The sequence below is a fragment of the Cavia porcellus genome, unplaced genomic scaffold (genome assembly GCF_034190915.1).
Source record: "Cavia porcellus strain 051 isolate PalLab524CR breed Dunkin Hartley unplaced genomic scaffold, mCavPor4.1 scaffold_7, whole genome shotgun sequence".
NCBI classification, from domain to species: Eukaryota; Metazoa; Chordata; class Mammalia; order Rodentia; family Caviidae; genus Cavia; species Cavia porcellus.
The window spans coordinates 13,274,581-13,293,717 of record NW_026947490.1 but is presented as its reverse complement, the minus strand read 5'-3'; the positions used below and the strand labels follow the sequence as shown (position 1 = coordinate 13,293,717).

The following is a 19,137-nucleotide window of genomic DNA, read 5'->3' as shown; positions in this document are numbered from 1 at the left end:
CTGAAGTGAGAGACCTTGTATCTTCTACTACAGAGAAAGTTGACTAAGGCAGCTGTGTGTTGTGTTGTTGTGGCATAGGAGGGGGAGCAGAGTAGAAAGTCATTTATGTATTGAATGAGTGTACTAGGTTATAAATTTATAATTGCGAGATTATTGGCTAAGGCTTGACTAAAGAAGTTAGGGCTGTCTGTGAATTCTGGGGTAGCACCGTCTGTGTTAGTTGAGTGGCCTGAAAAGTATCTCCATCTGTCCATGTAAAGGCAAAAAGCTCTTGGCATTCTGGATGTAAGGAGATAGTGAAAAATGTATTCTTAAGTCTAATACAGGAAAGGGAGAGGTACATGGAGGAATATGAGACAGCATAGTGTAAGGGTTTGGCACCCCCAGGTGAGTTGGGTTATTGTATTGATAATAGCTCTGGGGTCTTGGATTAGGTAATAGGAGCTGTTGGATTTGAGGACAGGAAGAATAGGGGTGTTATAAGGTGAGTGAGTGACTTTTAGAAACCTATTAGTTAACAAGTGGCAGATAGTAGGTTTGAGTCCATGGATGTTTAAGGGCTATTGGGTATTGGGGAACAGAAGGAAAGACTGAGGCAGATTAGCAGTGGAGTAACGTGGGAGGCATGAGTGGGATTGGAGATGTCTCAGACTGTAGGGTTGATGAGGGAGGAAGGAAGGGGAGGGGCTGAGTCAGGGGCATATGATAGGATTGGAGGATGAGAGCGGGGGGGGGGGAGGGAGAACATATGAGAGAAATTGAGTTTTGGAGTAGAATTTTTATCAAATGAGGTACAAGACAGGTTGGGGTAGTAAGACAGCTATGTGTAAAGCAAGAGTTTGGAATCTGCAGGGAGTAGATTTTGTCTGCAGAGGTCATGTACATTGGCTGTCAACTCCCATAGCAGAAACTGCAGACCAGGAGCATCAGCCTGAAAACTCAGAAAGAACATTATGAGTGGCTTCCATGTCAACAAGGAAAGAGAAGGTTTTACTGAGATGTCCAGCAAAACTCAGGGCTCTGACAGAGACTTCGGTGAGACTGTCGGCCCTGGCCCCGAGCCCCATCAATCCTCTTCAGCGGTGGTAAGTCCCAGGTGGCAGTGTCTTATCCTGTGAGGATGGGGAAGGTGGTGACTTACCCATTTTCTGGTGGACAGGGCAGTTGCACTTCTAGTGGCCCTCTTAGTTGCAGATGGGACCAGTTCTCAGTTGTGGCTGCAGATCAGGGTGGGCTGTGTCCAATGTTGTTTTTCTGCTGCACTTGAAGCATGATGCAGGAGGGGGGCAGGGTTCCAGTTTTTAGATTTTTTTTCCTCCAGTCTGTGTTTTATCTCGAGCCCAGAGTTCCACTCACTGCAGCTGTAGCTATGGTGGCCATAAATTGGCCTTACCATTTTAACCTGGAATGCCAACTTTTTTATGGTCGTCCTGGAATGTAACCTTTTTAAGGTCATCCTGTTTTTGTTGTTTTTGTCTATCATTGAAGACATGGAAAGCCATATGTAAGAGATCCCTTTGTGGGGATTGAGGACCAAGGTCTGATGTTTTGAATTTAGTCTGAATGTTTGGTGCTGCTTGGGAAATAAAATGGGAGTTTAGGAGGACAGAGGGATCAAGTGTGATGGCGATGGGCAGGGGGAGAGAGAGGAGGGGTGGAGTTGGGTAAACAGAGGAGGAGCTCACAGTGGTGTAGGAGGGGGCAGATTTAGGTAAACAGAGGAAGAGTTCATAGTGGTGTAGTCCTCTGAGAGTAACTTTGAGATGGGGAGGAGGAGGAAGGCAGGAGATGGAGAGAGAGCAGAGGGGGCCTTTGAGTGAGTTATGGTGATAGGATGTGGAGGTATTTAATCTATCAGGTGGTGAGCCGATAAAGGAGGAGGACCTGAGAAGCGAGTCAAAAAATTTGGGAGGTCTTGCAGGTTTGGAATAGGTCAGGGCATACCAGCAGGTGGACATAAGGTATTTACCCCATTTACTGTTTCAGTAGTAAAGTTACATAAATTAGCCTCTGGCCTAAGAGTTTGTTTTAGCCCAAATGTATCTAAGGGCAGCCCAGAAGAATGGTTTTGTCGGGTAATGATTATTACCCATATGTTCGAATTAGAAAAGTGAGCCAGGGGTTAAAAGGGTTGTGAGTCAGTGGAGAATTGTCACCCTCCAGTGAGGCACAACCAGTAGTAGTGGTAGGGTACTACCCAACAGTGACTTCTCGTCAGCAGAGAAGAGATGGGGAAGTCTTGAAGGATATAGAGGTCATAGTGTCAACATTGTCTTTTCTAGTCATCACCAGAGAAGACAAGGGGAAGTCCCAAAGGATGTAGAGGTCCCAGAAGAATGTAGAGGAGTAAAGGGGATGTCCTGACATGGTCACGATTTAGGACAGGCACCCCAAAGTAGAGTAGAGGGGACCTGATGAGATGAAGACCAGTGTTGGATGTTGGCTAGAAATAACAAGTCCCAGAAAGGGGGGTGGGGGGAGAGAGAAGCAGAGAGGAAAGTTCTGTAGGTGGAGGGGGCTCAGATCAAGGAACAGATTCCCCAGGAGCCACGCAGCCTCCAACCACTGGAATCACCAACTGATTGATTTTAATGAGAAAGGAGTTTAATGAGGGAGCACGAAGGGACTCACCTCCAAGAAGGCTGTGGCAACTCTCCTGCAGACAAGGGTAGATTCTGCCTGATTACAGCCTCTGATGGGGTAGTGCTCTGGGGACTGATGTGAGCTGATTTATTTCATGAGAGTGCAAGGGATTGGGTAAACCTTTACAAAATGCCTGAGCTTTGGCAAATTTTTGGGAGGGAGAAGATATAAGGGTTTCCTGGAAGAAGGGGGAATGTCTTATAAGGGCACAGCTTTGAACCCTTGCCATTATGATCGTGCTGTCTGTCAGACAGTATCTAACAGCCAGCACTCGGGAGGCTGGGGTAGGAGGATCATTGTGCATTCAAGGCCAGCCCGGGCTACCAAGTGAGTTCAAGACCAGCCTGAACTGCAAAATGAGACCCTGTCTCAAAAAGACAAAAAAAAAGTTTTAAAAAATTCAAAGTTTCAAACATTTATAAAATCAAAAGACAGTTAAATATTGAGATCTTTTTGGAGGGGCTAAGCCATATTAACTCTACCATGTCCTTTCCCCAACCCTTAAGAGGGATAAACCTGCTTGGTGACAAACAGAAGTGTAATCATGGGGCTGGGGATTTAGCTCAGCGGCATAAGTACCTGCCTTGCAAGCAGGTGGTCGTGAGTTTGATCCCCGGTACCAGAAAAAAAAAAAAAAAAAAAAAAAAAAGAAAGAAACAGAAGTGTAATCACGAAGCCCACACCTGTGCAATTAGAAATCCTCCATCTGGTACTGATGTGGAATTCAGGACAGACCAAATGGAGACATGGCACCAGAGACAGAAAGCAGCTTTATCACACTATTGGGCTGTTGGGAATCTCAGTTCCAAATCATCAGCCCCCACTGGAGTTTTCTAATCATTAGTTGCTAGGCAGAACTCACAGAAATAGCAACTAAATGAGGTTACTATCATACAACATAGCGAAAGAATCTATTATTGTCTAAGACTAGGCAGAGGTATTCTTGAAGTGATAACTCTCTGAAACTGGAAAGTAAGAGAAACATTTCTTTTTCTTTTCTTTTCTTTTCTTTTCTTTTTTTTTTTTTTTTTTTTTTTTTTGCACCAGGAATTGAATTCATGACCTCGCACTTGCCAGGCAGGCACTGTGCCACTAAGCTATATTCCCTGTGAGAAGCATTTCTTCCCGCTGAGCTTTACTTATCTTGCAATTGGTACTGGGATCATCAAGGTTCCTTAAATTTGTAGCTTTCTAACCCCGGGAACATCCGGTGTCTCCCAGTGTCACCTTTGAACAGTGTTAGAAATATGATATTATATGTTAAACTTTTCTCTGCATTAAAATAGCTTCTACAATATCAGCCATGCTCAGGACAGTTCTGACTCCCATCCAGGAAGGCTGAGCACCAGGGTGTGAAACCCAGGCCACCTCCCACTCCCAGGTCACAGCCACACAGATGGCACGACATCTATTAATAGCAATGGCAGGTGATATCGCACTCAGGGCCTCCATGTGGGAAATGCACCAGAGACTCCAGTGCCTCCAGACCCTCCGGATGAAGGCTGGGTCAGGAGACCACACGTTCCCCTGCTGGACGGTGGAACCACTGACCAGGAGCGTCCAGATCTCCACCTTCCTCTCCCACCACCGCCTGCAGCCCCCTCCTCAGCTGCACCGGAACGTGACCACAAAAAACCCAGAAGTCCTGATGCGTGGTGAGCCTCTGGTGGAGCTGCTCTGCCTAGGCTTAGATAACCCGGGAAAGCACATAGCCCCAGGGCCCGCATTCCTGCAGTGAGCTATGTCTGACCAATGAGAACCCAGGAAAACAGCTGTGGGCAAGCCATGGCAGAATGACCCAATGAGGTCTGCCGGGACCCTTACGTTAAAAGTTGGTGATGGCGTCCGGTAGCCAGGCGAAGGGGCAGCTGGCCGGCCTCCTAGCAGTGGCGAAGGTCCCCCCTGAGACCAGAGTCCCTGGCTGAGGAACTCATTGGATGCCAGGCGCGAGGGTGCCAGTGCTTCAGTTAAAGTGCTACACGCCTCAGCCCCGGTCCAGTTGCCATTCTGGGACACAGTCAGGGATCAGACCTGATGCGTCTAATTCCATGTTTTCCCAGTCAGGGACCATGGTGGCTGCATCCCGCACACTCAAGCACAGGTTTTCTGCCAGCTGCCCCTTGCCAGGCCCTATGCTGTCTTCATTGTCACTGACAGGGTCAGTGGTCTGTAAACGTTTCTCAAGTGTCCATTTTGCAAGCATGGTTTAAATACGCTGCTGTAGGAGGAATCAGCCTGACCTGGGACGACCTTGCCCAAACCACATGATCTGCCCAAGAGTCGCTGCCTCCACTTTCATGCTATCACCCAGCTAGTCCAAGGGAGGAGAGTGACTGCTGGACAATCGCTGGTGTCAGGCCCTGCAGGACAGTGGAAGGGCCCTTGGCCTTGGCCTCTGCTCACTTTCGTCCTGGCATCAAGGAAGTAGCCAGCCTCCTTTCCTTCTCGGAAGTTCCTGCTTTCCTCCAATTCCTGTGCTGCTCTCTGCTCTCCAAGCATCACCTTTCTCCTTTTTCCCGTTGTGCTGCTGGACCAATTGTTGTCCTCCCCTTCACAGGTCCCTGACCTATATCCCAGATTAACTCCTGAAAACTCGTTTTTCCATGAGACTTGTTTTCTCTCAGGAGTGTAAGTGCAGGTATTGATGAACCAAAGCTTGGAATTCCCGCCATACACAGAAGTTACTCCCATCTGCGCTCTAGTCTCTTCACTTGTGCTCCTTAGAGAGCAGCTAGGAACTGGCCAAGAGTCCTGATTGACAGTCTCAAGGGGCTGGAGGTTTAGCTCAGCGGCATAAGCACCTGCCTTGCAGGCAGGCAGTCATGAGTTCGATCCCCGGTACCGATAAAGAGGAAAAAGACAAAAAAAAAAAAAAAAAAAAAAAAAAAAAAAAAGACATTGTATTCCTACAATGGCTGGGAAGTTGATGTCTCTGGATCTGACTTTGTCCATTCCCAAAACAGCCACTATTTATTTGATCTAGCAAAGGATTATAATTCATCCAAAGATGCCAGCACCAGCGAGTGTACATAATTTTATGTTTGAAGTATTTTGACCTGAGTATAATTCTGTGATGGTTTAAGAAGGTGTAGATGATCTTATGCTTAAAAGTATCTTGTCCTTAAATATAGCCCACAGATGACTTAGGAAGGTGTAGATGATCTTATGCTTAGAAGAGTCAATGGGAAATCCCAGATGAATGATATTAACAATCCCAGTCCATCCTTTCATCCCACAGGGACATACACAAAACTAGTACTGTGAACTTGTGGTCCCCAATGTTAGAGTATTCTGGCACAACAGAGAAGCAAAAGTACAAAATGAACAATTTATTGAGTTCAGGACCTGGAAAAGAGCACACAACCCATGGCAGTTGGTCTATCTCCTTTGACTGGATACAGAGGGGCAGAGGGTTATATGACCTCTGATTGAAAGTGGCACATGGGGTGGATATTGATAATGTGTGAGGAACCGACTGGCATTCTCTGTGCATGCAAACAGGAAGGGGAGTTGCAATTAGGGCTGAAAAAGAAACAGGAAATGGTAAGCATTCCCACTTTTGCCTTTTGCCACATTAGACCACCATCATAATTGTACAATAATTTATACTAGGGCAAGAACCTTTCATTCTCATCTTTGTATTGTCACGAAAAGTGTAAAGACTCTTTCTTACTACTTCCTGCCAAACGGGCGTTAGGTTGGGGTCTAAGGGGTTGACAGGATAACAGTTGATGTCCATGTACAAGCTGGTACTAGGTGTTACAGCCAGGACAACCTTATCATTGGTGAATGCTCACATCCTACATTGGAGAAACAAAAACAAGGTGCTATGAGGAGGCAGGCCACTATCATATTCCTACGTTGGAGAAACTATCATATTCAAAGGACCCAGGAGAGGTAGAAGGAAAGGTGCCCCTGATCCAAATGTGTTATTCCATCAGGGCCACCATGAGGTAGAATCTGAAAAATGAGTATGAGGTTGGGAGGGGTAAAGTTATGAGAGGTAGTTATTTTTTTTTATCTGAAAGGGTAAAAGTTAAAAGTGTAGCTAGGACTTGTCCTTGGTCTAGGAGTTGAGCTGGAAAGAATAGGAAGCATGAGAAATGTAAGGCCTGACAATTGAATCATGTTTGGGAAATTATAGAGTAGGGATGGGGAGAGCCATGGCTGTGCCACTATAAAGGAGACAAGAGCCTAGATCCACATGGGGGTCTCATGTTTAACTAAACAGCTAAGGGTAGAGAGAACTAAGATAGTTGTTATGTAGGGTAGCATGAAGACAATTTTACATATGATGTGGGAGTCTTTAGGAAAGACTGCCCAGAGTCCTACAGCAAAAAAAAAAAAAAAAAAAAAAAAAAAAAATCAATAGAAGGTAAGGGATTAGGAACCAAATAGGATAACAAAACATGACTTAGCTTGCAAGTTGTGGCTGTGGGGCTTTGGTGAGATGGAGATGGGAGGTAGAAGATAAGATGACCACTCAGAATGTTTAGAGTCAGGAGAATGAAGGTTAGCTTAAGTGATGTGAAACCAGGATGGCAGTCCAGCAACCTTGACCACCATTGGAGTTCTGAGGAAGGACAGGTAGGGGCCACTCCACTTTGGTTATAGTCCTGTTGTGGGATCTGAGAAATAAAGGCTGGACCATTATCTGACTGGGTACTCTGAGGCAGACCAAACCTTTGAATGATTTTTTGAAACAACTTTAGTAACTACATCAGCATCTCCCTGGTTGTGGAAAGACTTTTATCCATCCTGAAAATGTACAAACAAAGGTAAGAAGATATTTGAAAATTTTGTGGTGAGGCATGTCTGTAAAATCTATCTGCCAATCTTGACCAGGGGTGTGTCCATAAAATTGATGAGTAGGAAAGGAAGGGCATGGTTTGAGTCCCTGAGGAAAGGTTCTAACACAGATATGACAGGTGTGAGTAAGTTGTTGAGATGTGAGAGTGTCTGGCTCAGTCAATATAAACACAAATGAATTCTGACAATCAGGGTGTAGTAAGGATGCTAAAAAACACATCCTTAAGGTTTAGGACTATGAAGTGAATGGTGGAAGGAGGGATACCACTGAGTGAATTGGAGTAACAGCATCACTGATTACCCTAAGGTCTTGTACTAGATGATAGGACCCATTAGGCTTGAGTATCGGGAGAATGGGAGTATTGTAGGGTGAGTATTGTATGGATAGGTTTAAGAAAACCATTGTCTAAAAGATGCTTGATTATAGGTTTAAGTCCCCATAAATGTTTGGGATCTATAGGATACTGGGCAATGCAAGGAAAAATTGAGGGATCCCTGACATGAATTAACATAGGCATGGCATGGGTAGTATGGATGGGGTTGAAGGTATCCCAGACTATGGGATTGATCAGAGAAGAAGGGAGAAGAGGGGATGACTTTGCAGCATACTGTGAGGGTGTTTGGATCTGTAGGGAAGGAGAAGGTAAAGGAGAAGTTAAGCTTTTGGAGAAGATCCCTTCCTAAAAGGAATGTGGGATATGTTGGAATTACCAGAAAGCTATGAGTAAAGAAGACAGTTTGGAACCTGCATGGAATGGGCCTGTTTATAGAGGCTGTGTAGGTTGGCTGTCAACACCCACTACAGAGACTGAGGACTTAATATAATGGCCTGAAAATTCAGGAAGAACACTATACATGGTATCTTTGTCTATAAGTATAGAGAATGTCTTACCTGAGACCTCCAGTGAAACTTGAGATTCTGAGAAGAATACCTTAAAGGAGACTGTGGGCCCTGAGCCCCAGAAATCTTCAGCAGCAACTCCAAGTAAGATGAGCCAGTGATGAATCCAGTGGTGATGAGATCTCCTGTGAGGGCAAGGAGTCAGAGGATGGCTTACCTGCTCTCTGGCAGCTGGGACAATCGCTCTTCCAGTGGCCCTTGAGATTGCAGAGGGGCATTCTCTTGCCCAGCAACCTTTTTGTCGCATTTGAAGCATGGTCTGGGAGGGGCTCGGACAACTCAACCTTGTCTCAATTTACCTGTCTTAGAGCTCCAAGTGTCACTGCTAAAAGATGAGATTATTTTTCCTCCTTTTGATTTTTATCTCTGTTGTTGAAAACACAAAAAGCCATATTAAGAAGATCTCCCTGTGGGGTTTGAAGACAAGCCTTTTGTCTTCGGATCTGACCCACAATGGCAGGTATCTGTCTCCTTTATGGTAACAAGACATCTGGTCCTCTGTGCTGGCTCCTTTGGGCCCTAGCCCTGTCTGACTGTCTGTGATATTTTTAACTGACCTAGCTGCCTATAGCATTTTTCCTCTGAAGAAGTAACCCAAACTGCCATGAGGGGTAATGGGCAATGACTAATCTGGCTTCTTCAGGCTGAAGGGGGTTGAAGTTGTTGAATGAAAGTCAGGAATACTCTGCAGAGCTTTTAACCAGTGGCCCTCAGTAGATAGCAGGCATTTTCATCTTGGGTAAGTGTACAGCTTTAAGTCTAGAGGAGACAAAGGCAAAGAATCAATTAAGTATGCAGGGCCAAATAATAGAACCAACAAGATATTTATGAGAGTTGTTTGCACCTCCAGGTCTCCGAACTCCTCGCCGGCCCAGTTTCTTGCTGCACTTTCCAGGTTCCCCGTAACTCCAGGCCTGCAATGGATGCCCTGCAGCTGGCAAATTCGGCTTTTGCTGTTGACCTGTTCAAACAACTGTATGAGAAGGAGCCAGCGGGCAATGTTCTTTTCTCTCCAATCTGTCTGTCTACCTCTCTGTCACTTGCTCAAGTAGGTGCCAAAGGTGACACAGCAAATGAAATTGGACAGGTCCTTCATTTTGAAAATGTTAAAGATGTGGATTTCAAACAATTACCTTGGATGTAAATAAACTTAGTTCCTTTTACTCTTTGAAACTAATCAAGCGGCTCTATGTAGACAAATCTCTGAACCCTTCTACAGAATTCCTCAACTCTACAAAGAGACCATATGCGAAAGAATTGGAAACTGTTGATTTCAAAGATAAACTGGATGAAACGAAAGTTCAGATCAACAACTCCATTAAGGAGCTCACAGATCGCTACTTTGAGAACATTTTATCTGACAATAGTGTGAACAACCAGACCAAAATCCTTGTGGTTAATGCTGCCTACTTTGTTGGAAAGTGGATGAAGAAATGTCCCGAATCAGAAACGAAGGAATGCCCTTTCAGAGTCAGCAAGACAGACACCAAACCAGTACAAATGATGAATCTGGAGGCCACATTTTGTCTGGGGAATATTGATGACATCAACTGTAAAATCATAGAGCTTCCTTTTCAAAACAAGCACCTCAGCATGTTCATCCTTCTCCCCAAAGATGTGGATGATGAGTCCACGGGCGTGGAGAAGATTGAAAAACAACTCAATGCAGAAACCCTGTCACAGTGGACCAATCCCAGCACCATGGCCAATGCCAAAGTCAAACTCTCCCTTCCAAAGTTTAAAGTGGAAAAAATGGTTGATCCTAAGGCTAGCCTGGAAAACTTAGGGCTGAAAAATTTATTTAATGAAAACACATCTGATTTCTCTGGAATGTCAGAAACAAAGGGAGTGGCCTTATCAAACGTGATTCACAGAGTGTGCTTAGACATAACTGAAGATGGTGGAGATTCCATAGAGGTGCCAGGATCCCGGATCCTGCAACATAAGGATGAATTCAATGCTGACCACCCATTTGTTTACTTCATCAGGCACAACAAAACGTGAAACATCATTTTCTTTGGCAAGTTCTGTTCTCCTTAAGTGGTAGATCCCAAGTTAAGTCTTATCTGTGGATGTAGAATTCTATAAACTCTTCATCCACAGAATCACTTTATAAATGCAATAAATTGTTAACATTGCTGGATCAGGAAGCAGCCTGTACTTGTCATGTATAGGCCCTTCTTTTCTAATTCTTTGTTTCATTTTTTTCTTACCTCTATAAAAGAAAATGACACATATTTTTAATGAAAAGGAAGCTCATTAGAGGAATACAAATATTCTTTATTGTCAAACTGTTCAGGGTTTTGAACAAAAATGGTCTTCCACACAAAGCAATTCCTATCAGGAAGATCTGGAGGAACTTGTTCCCAGAACTTTGCTATCTTCACCAGGATATAGAATGTTCTAGATATTCTGAAAATCTAAAGAAACTCTAGTGCATAGGACTCACAAAAACTGCCCCCATCCAGTGAAACATGCACATATATTCCCTCTACTGTACCAGTGCTTATGTTAAACTTTGGGAGACATAATTTCTTTTTTCCTCAAACTCTGAAGTTTTGGGAGTTTAGGGAAATAATGTGTTGCACATACGTTTCAGTGCTTTTTGTGTGCTATAGAAATCCATCAGTAGGGTCTACACCATCTCTGTGTAATCAGTGCCTTATTCTGTAATGGATGTTCACACAAAATGGACAAATGAACACCATACTACATAAGTGGTCAAATTTTTCCAACAAATAAGTGTGCTATCACCTTATGAAAACACTATGAAACTGTTATAGATTTTGGAATGGTGGATAAAGAATTATAGATCTATAGTAGTGTAAGACACTAAGGGGAAACACAGCTTTTATTTAAAAATTGTTTTCATTTCTAATAGATATCTCACCTGGTCATTTAGTGCTGGCCTGGTGTCAGGGCTTCTAACTGACTCAAAAGGTTTTGGTTGTCTGGTAAAGAGACTTAAAGTACACAAAGACTCCCCCAGTAGCCAATAAAAATTTTTGGTGTTGAAGGAAGTAGGCTTTGCTAATGTTATGGTGAAAAAAGTAAGGAATGTAAAACATTTTGAAAATATAAGTGAAACTATTAAAGTACTCAAAATGCCTTGACACATTTGTTTTTCAGACTGGCTGTAGTTACGTTAGGCAGTAAGTTTGTAATTTATACTTATAGTACTTTGTAAAGTGGCCCTGATAAGCTATGTGTGTTTTGGCTTATGTATTAATTCATTACCAAAAGGACGTATTCACTGAAGATTTTGTAGTATTCTTTCCCTCATTCTGCCTTGCTATTCAGTGTAAATAGGTATTCTCCTCCGAAGGTTCAATATTGAATTAGTTCTGTGCTGTTGGCAATACAATTTTTTTGAATTGTTTGTCATTTTTCCCCATTAAATTAGATATGCTACTTGGAAATAAAATCAAGACATACATGTAAAAAAAAGACATTTATGAGTATAATTAGTAATGGCTTCCCATAAGGAGGATAAGGATAAGGTCTAAGAAAATTTGGAAACTGACAAGTCATTGATTTGTCATACACACATTTAAGTTATGCAATTGTATAAGTACCTCCTTTGCTGTTAGAATGTCTAATGCCTTCTGATTTTGGAGGATGGCCTGTTTTATTAAGGAGAGAGATTAGCTGTGGTGTCATTTAAGGCCAGTTGAGTATAGTTAATTATGGCCCGAATATGCATCATACAACTTTTTTCTGGAAAAGAGCTGGTGGATCCTAGTAAAAGGAATCGAAAAAGAATTTAGTATATTTGCTATTATTTTTATCTGTATGATGCCCTCAGGTTTGGCAACTTTTAGGCAAGAACAAACTATAATCAAAGTATATATACACAAAAGCATGTATAATCAAAGCATGAGCAGTAGGGCTGACAGTTAAGTTTAGAAACTGCTTTTAAGTTTTAGCAATTATAACTCGTTGGCTTTTAGGTCCTTTTGTTGATGGACATTACATAAATTTTTGTTTAAAAATTATCATTTGACTTGGTTTGAGTTGAATCTCTTGGCTGGAGCACAAGAAAAAGGCAGATGTCTAGACCTGAAAGAAAATATTTATTATCATAAGCAATCCCAATTTTACATTTGAAGGCATGAATATACCATAAGATCAGCAACAATGAACTGCCTTAGACATATAAACTTTAGTTGGGGTGTCTCCCATAAGGCAGTGGAGATTATTGGGGCCTCCAATTAATGAATAAGATCTGGTAAAAGTTACCAAGTGGCCACTTTCTTATTCATCAATTGAAGTCTTGTCCAAACTCTCCTCACCTCGGGATTTTGTTTAACCAGTTTTAGATCATTTTGACCAGCTGACAACCTAGGTGGAAGCATGCCTTTTAAATCTATAACCCAAATAAATCTTGATTAAATGATCTGAAAATGTAAAAGAAAAGAAAAAGAGATTGTTGAGTTCAAATAAAAAGGAACAGCTGTATACAGAGCAGACAAATGGTAAAACATGGACAGATGATCTGTACAGTATAAACAGATCAGACAGACAACAGATATATAGACTAATGAACATCTTACAAAATCAGAGTGCACTCAAATATATTTGGCCAATTTGAAGTATAATAGACTAGTGTGAGCCTTTTTGTAGGTTAATTAATAGAGATCTCTTGAAATAAGAATAGCAGAAAAGAAACCTAATTTATAGTTATTCTGAGGTAGGTCAATGAGGGGAAAAAAGCACCTGAATATGAACTAGTCCCTTGGGACCAGCCTGTTCCTGAAGGGGGAGTAGGGACTGAGATTGACAGGACTGAGTATGGTGAACTGGAGGGAAAAATGGTGACACAGGAGTAGGGGGCAGAGAAGAGCTGTCTGAGAGAATAGATGGCTCAGGTGGAGGGGATCGAGAACTCTGAGAGTGGGGAGAGAAACTAAGGGAAGGATTAGAGCCCACTGTGGGTAAAGAAGCGGGAGAGGACAGTCAGTGCAGAGGACACAGAAACCTCTGGCTGATAAAGCTGCAGGGTTTGGTCTTGGAGATACAGAGGAGGAGCCTTAAAGAAGGAGACACATCATCTAAGGAGTCTGGTGGGGAGGGAGAGTTTCTGGCGGAGCAGAGTGAGCCAGAAGTATTTGGGCCATTGTACAAGACAGAATGAAAGAAGGACTTGTCCTCAATGTGAAAAAGGCCTAAAAAAGAGAGTTTTCTGCCTACTTGCCACCATTGTGACAAAATTATAAATGAAAGATCAGCTTTTTTGTGTTTTAGGCCAAGAACACCAAGGTAATTAACCAGGCGCCTTAGAGGTGTGTTTTTCAGGAGACAGGAAATGGTCCCGATGACCAAATTATAAGTGAGCTGAGAGAACAGCTTCACCTTGGGATGTAAGAGCTTTATTTAGCTTCCCCCAAGGAACATGGACGCTATCCTGGATCACATCTATCAAAAGAAGTCATCACCAAAAAAGAAAAAGAAGTTGTCACCTGTTTTTTTTTTTTTTTTTTGGTCTTTTTCGTTTTTGAAAGTGTGGCACGAAAGGTCCCAATCTGTTCTCATTGGCTGTCACTCAGAATGTGGGGCAGAGTCCCAGAGAACAAGAGGGTAACAGTTTTGTCTCAGGCTGTCTTGCCCAAGGCACGTGAAAACCGCTATCTCTGTCCAGGGACAGCAATGGATAAGTTTTTTGACGCAAGCTTGTGAATTTTAGGAACAGAAACAGAAAACCACAGACGGCAGCTCCCTGTGATGAGTGAGGAGAGTCAGTCAGTGTTGCATGTGGATTAATGGCAGCAAATAAAAGTTGAAGGAAAAAAGGGTGGTTTGTAGGCAGGGGAGCTTGAACTGGGAGTGACTCCCGGGGGCTAGTGCTCTGCCGTCTGAGTCTCAAGGCACCATAATCTTAGAGTATTTTGGTGCAATAGAGAAGCAAAAGTACAAAATAAACAGGTTTACTAAGTTGAGGACATGGAAAGGAGCACACAACCCATGGTGGATGGGCTGTCTCCTTTGACCAGATACAGAGAGGCAGAGAGATATATGACCTCTGATCGGAAGTGACACATGGGCAGATATTGATGATGTGTGAACCAATTAAAAATTCTCTGTGTGTGCAAATAGGAAGGGGAGTTGCAATTAGGGCTAAAGAAAAAGCAGGAAGTGGTAAGCATTTCAGCTTGTGACTTTTGTCACATTAGACCACCGCCATAATTGTACAGTAATTTGTACTAGGGCAAAAACCTTTCCCCCAACAGCCTTAGCCTGGCATAGTAGTGTACACATGTAATCCCAACACTCAGGAGACAGGCAGGAGTATCCTATGAGTTCAAGGCCAACCTGGGCTACATAGTGAGTTCAAGGCCAGCCTGAAGTACATAGTGAGACCTTGTGTCAGAGAGAGAGAGAGAGAGAGACAGAGAGAGAGAGAGAGAGAGAGAGAGAGAGAGAGAGAGAGAGACAGAGAGAGAGAGAGAGAGAGAGACAGACAGAGAGAGAGAGACAGACAGAGAGAGACAGAGAGAGAGACAGAGAGAGAGAGAGATTGAGCATAGCAGCCTTGCTGGTAGGTGTTTCCATATGATTCTGTGATATTGCATGTTGACTTACTTGCCTGCCCAGAAGTCCCAAAGTAGTGCCACTACTGCTTGGTACAGTTTCCATTTCAAGAAATCTACTCAGTACCTTTGCCTGTGTACTTTCAGAGAAGAAACATTCTGTCACTGAGATTCTCTCAATGCACTATCCATCTTCTGATATGTCACTAAAAACTTGGTCAGAGGCATTATAACCACCTCACTCCCTGTTTTTGTCTCACCTGTCTCCAGCCCATACAGCTTTCACTTCTGTAACTATTCATACCTCATAGAGTATTTCCACTCCTCAGTCTCACCATGCAGCTTAGGCTGGCCTTGAATTTATGTCAAGTTCTCTGGCCACAGAATCCCAAGTGCTGGGATTACAGGGATGTGCCACCCCAGCCTGAAATACAGATTTGAAATCACACTTGACTTCAAGGCTACCCCCAGAATTTAAAAAATACTAAAGAATTTAAGAAGCCGTCATCTAGAAAAGAATTCTGACCAATGCTTAGATTTGAGGGTCTTATGAAGCCGTGGAGAGAGCCAGCCCCTCTTCAGTCTTAGTACTGCCCCGAGGGTGCAAAGAGTGTTTTGATTCCCAACTCCATTCGCTAAAATCCAACTCTGGAAGTGAGTGGGAAAGCCCTCCAAACTTTAGTCCTTTTGTCCAGCTTCTGATTTTTCCAGCTCAGCCCACCCTGACTCTGTGTGCTGTGGAGGACCACCTTGATGACTGTACTTGAATAAAGAACAGTTACCTCCACTTTGGGTAAACCTAGGCTTATCTTGAAGTACTGATGTGTACAGAGCTGGCTAAGCTATTTCCTTTTCCCTTCAATTGGCTTTAAGCAATGTAAATAGGCTTAGCTGAGGTGCCAAAGCATAATCTTTAAACTTAGGTGACAGTTGTTGTCTCCCTATGCCAATGTCTCCCTAAACATGGTTGAGTAGGATGGGATGGCAAAGCCACCACTCCAGGGCTGTTGCTCCAGACCTGTTTACTGGGTTCAAGCCTTGAGACAAGAGGCTATAACTTCCCAGGGCAGAAAAAGTTTATACATCAGAGCTGAGGTACCTCCACCTAAACATTAAATGTTTTGTCAATTGTGTTATACAGATTGGTCTTTCTGCATATTCTTCTCTGCATATTGCAGAGATGCTTTCAGGCCTCCTACAATAGCCCAGCTCACAGTACTCACCGATCTCCCACCATTCTCACAGTCACTCATCCTCAAGCCATGTACTTTTTGACTGATTAATGGAATATGGGTTAAGCCCTGGAGTGGGACTCTGTTCCAATGAGCCTTCATGTTGGCCTGAATCAGGACCCCTTGGCTGCCCATAATTATAAATATGCCACAAAGGATACCTGTGATAGCCTACACCAGTGATGGCAAACCTTTTAGAGCTTTCAGTGATACAAACAGCCCACTGTGGCACATGTGCCATATACTCACCACCACTGACCTACACTGTCAATCTCCAGTGTTTTGTTTATACATATGTAACTTTGTGCTGTGCATACCCATATGCTATGGCTTAGAAAAAGCAGATATTGGTCAAATAAGAGAACCTGCTATGATTTCCAGGTGTGATTGCACATACTTATGTTCCCAGTGCTCAGGAGGTTGAATCAGGAGGATCACTGTCACTTTAAGGCCAGCCTGGGCTACACAGTGAGTTCAAGGCCAAGCTGGCACTACATAGCAAGACCCTGTCTCAAAAAAACAAAAATAGCTGTGATAGGTTAATAATGTTGATAAAACAACATAAGTATTTACTGATTGCTTACTAATCCAGGGTATTTTATGCATATGGCTATCCATTTCAGCACCGTTGGTGAAAAGATTACCCTTTCCCCATTAAATGGCTTTGGCCACTTAGCTGAAAAGCAAATGATTCTATATGAACCCAGGGATGCACACATGCTAGGAAGCACTTTACCACTGACCTGTGCCACCAACACTTTTGAGACGATGTCACTAAATTACCCAGGCTGGCCTTTAACTTATAGTTCTGCCTCAGTCTGCTATTATAGTCATGTACCACCATGCCCAGACCTCGTTTTGTCTCCTTCACACCAGTGCCACCTTGTATTAACTATTGTAGTTTGAACTGGCTATCTTGTACTTGTGGGACAGGAACTTATGCCGCTGAGCTAAACCCCTGGCCCTGATCCTCCACCTGGTACATTGAAGTTTTCTAAAAATTATTGGAGTCCGATGGTAGAAGTCCTTCAACTTCATCAATTTTCAATTTTGTTTTGGTTATTTTAAGTCTGTGCTGTTGGCTGACCAGTGTTTGAAAAATCATTCTTTCTTTCTTTCTTCTTCTTCTTCTTCTTCTTCTTCTTCTTCTTCTTCTTCTTCTTCTTCTTCTTCTTCTTCTTCTTTTTTTTTTGGTACTGGGAATTGAACACAGGATCTTGTGCTTGCCAGATATGCACTCAAGCTGCTGAGCTATATCTCCAGCTGTTTCTTATTTTTTGTCTGGCTGTTTTATTGCTTTAGATAGAACAGTAAATCTGGTCCTTGTTACTTCACCTTGGTGAAAGCAACTTATATTTGTGTGATTTTTTTTTTTAGTAATGGAGGTTGAACCCAGGGACTTCTCACTGGACTGCATCCCCAGCTTGACTCCCACCCTATTTAAAGTTTTTTAAGGTTGCCCAAGCTGAATGCAAAGATGTGGTCCTCCTACCTCAGCCTCCTAGAGTGCTGGAATTACAGGCTTGCACTATTATGTCTGGCTTTTTTTTTTTTTTTGAGGAATTTGCATCTGTACTAGAATGTCAGCTTGACTAGAGGGGAGTCCTATACTAGTTCAGTCTGCAGTACACCATGGCTACTAAAATGGCATTGGTTAAATAGTGAATAAGTAGACTCAGGTTCCTTCCTTAAGTGCAGAGGGTTGCACTATAGATATGAACTAATAGGAACGTGTTCCCAGAAAGGAAGGTACTCACTATTGCTCTGTTGTGATGTTCTTTCTCCCACTTTCCACAAAAACCACTAGCAGGTGACTCAGGTGAAGCTCCTGCAGCAGGTGGGTCAGCAAATATTTCCTGAGATTCTATTGGATGCCAGGCCCTGTGCAGGACAGAGCCAGGAGGTGAGGTAACAATGCAATTTTCACCTACAAGTTATCATCTCTGGTGGAGAATACAAAAATTTAACACATAAACAGAGGAAAAATAGGATAACTTCAGATAGTAAAATTTTGATAGATCTTTGAAGGAAAGAAAATGGAGATAGATGAGACAATGCTAAATGTTACTGGAGAGGGCTGTTCAGGAAAACCTCTTCAAATAGGGGACCCCATAGACAAAGTGTTTCTCCTAGGTGGAATTACAGCATAGATGTTCTGGCAGGAATGAGCTGGTATCTTTGAGAAACTAGGTTATACTGTTACTGTATACTAGGGCGAGGCACTTAAATCTTACCATGAACAGGGTATAGGACCTTGTTCAGGTTCAAGCAAGGGCTGAGCTGTGAGAAGTACTGATTAAGGCAGAATTGTGTGTGTTAGTGATGTGGTATCAAAACCTGCAGAGGAGAATGACAGAATAAAGGGGCAACTTGACCATCATTATCTACCTTTTGCTGCTGTATGAACCTTGAGAGGTGGTTCAGTCTGTGTGCATGCATGCATGTATGCACACAGTACTAGGGATTAAACCCAGGACCTTCATACTGAGCTATATTCCCAGCACTTTTTAGCTTTTTTGTATGTTTTGTATGTTTTTTGCTATGTTTTGTTTTGAGACAGGGTCTCACTAAGTTGCTAAGCTGTTCAGGCTGGATGTGAACAGTTCTCCTGCCTCAGCCTCCTAGAATGGTAGGCTTACAGGTTTGCCCTATCTCACTTAGTTCCAGGATAGTCCACTTGTATTTTGTTTTTTCAGCGCGTTTTTTTTTTTTTTTTTTTTTTTTTTTTTGGTCTTTTTCGTTTTTATCAGTACCAGGGTCGAACTGACGACTGCCTGCTTGCAAGGCAGGTGCTTATGCCGCTGAGCTAAATCCCCAGTCCCCCTGTATTTTGTTTTTTCATTTTTGGTTTTTTGGGGGGAGATATCAGGAATAGAACTCAGAACCTCACACATATCAGATAGGTACTTTGCCACTAATTTATATCCCTGACCTCCAGGATAGTCTTCGATTTTTTCCATGAAGCTGGTAAAAAAAAATCTGCTGGGGGCTGGGGATTTAGCTCAGTGGCATAAGTGCCTGCCTT

The 19,137-nt window shown here is 43.0% G+C and overlaps 1 pseudogene; it reads left to right on the top strand.

Annotated features, from left to right (window-relative positions):
* Positions 1-803: 803 nt before the first annotated feature.
* On the top strand, positions 804-12,289 carry LOC100718664 (serpin B5-like; annotated as a pseudogene).
* The last annotated feature ends 6,848 nt before the right edge of the window (positions 12,290-19,137 follow it).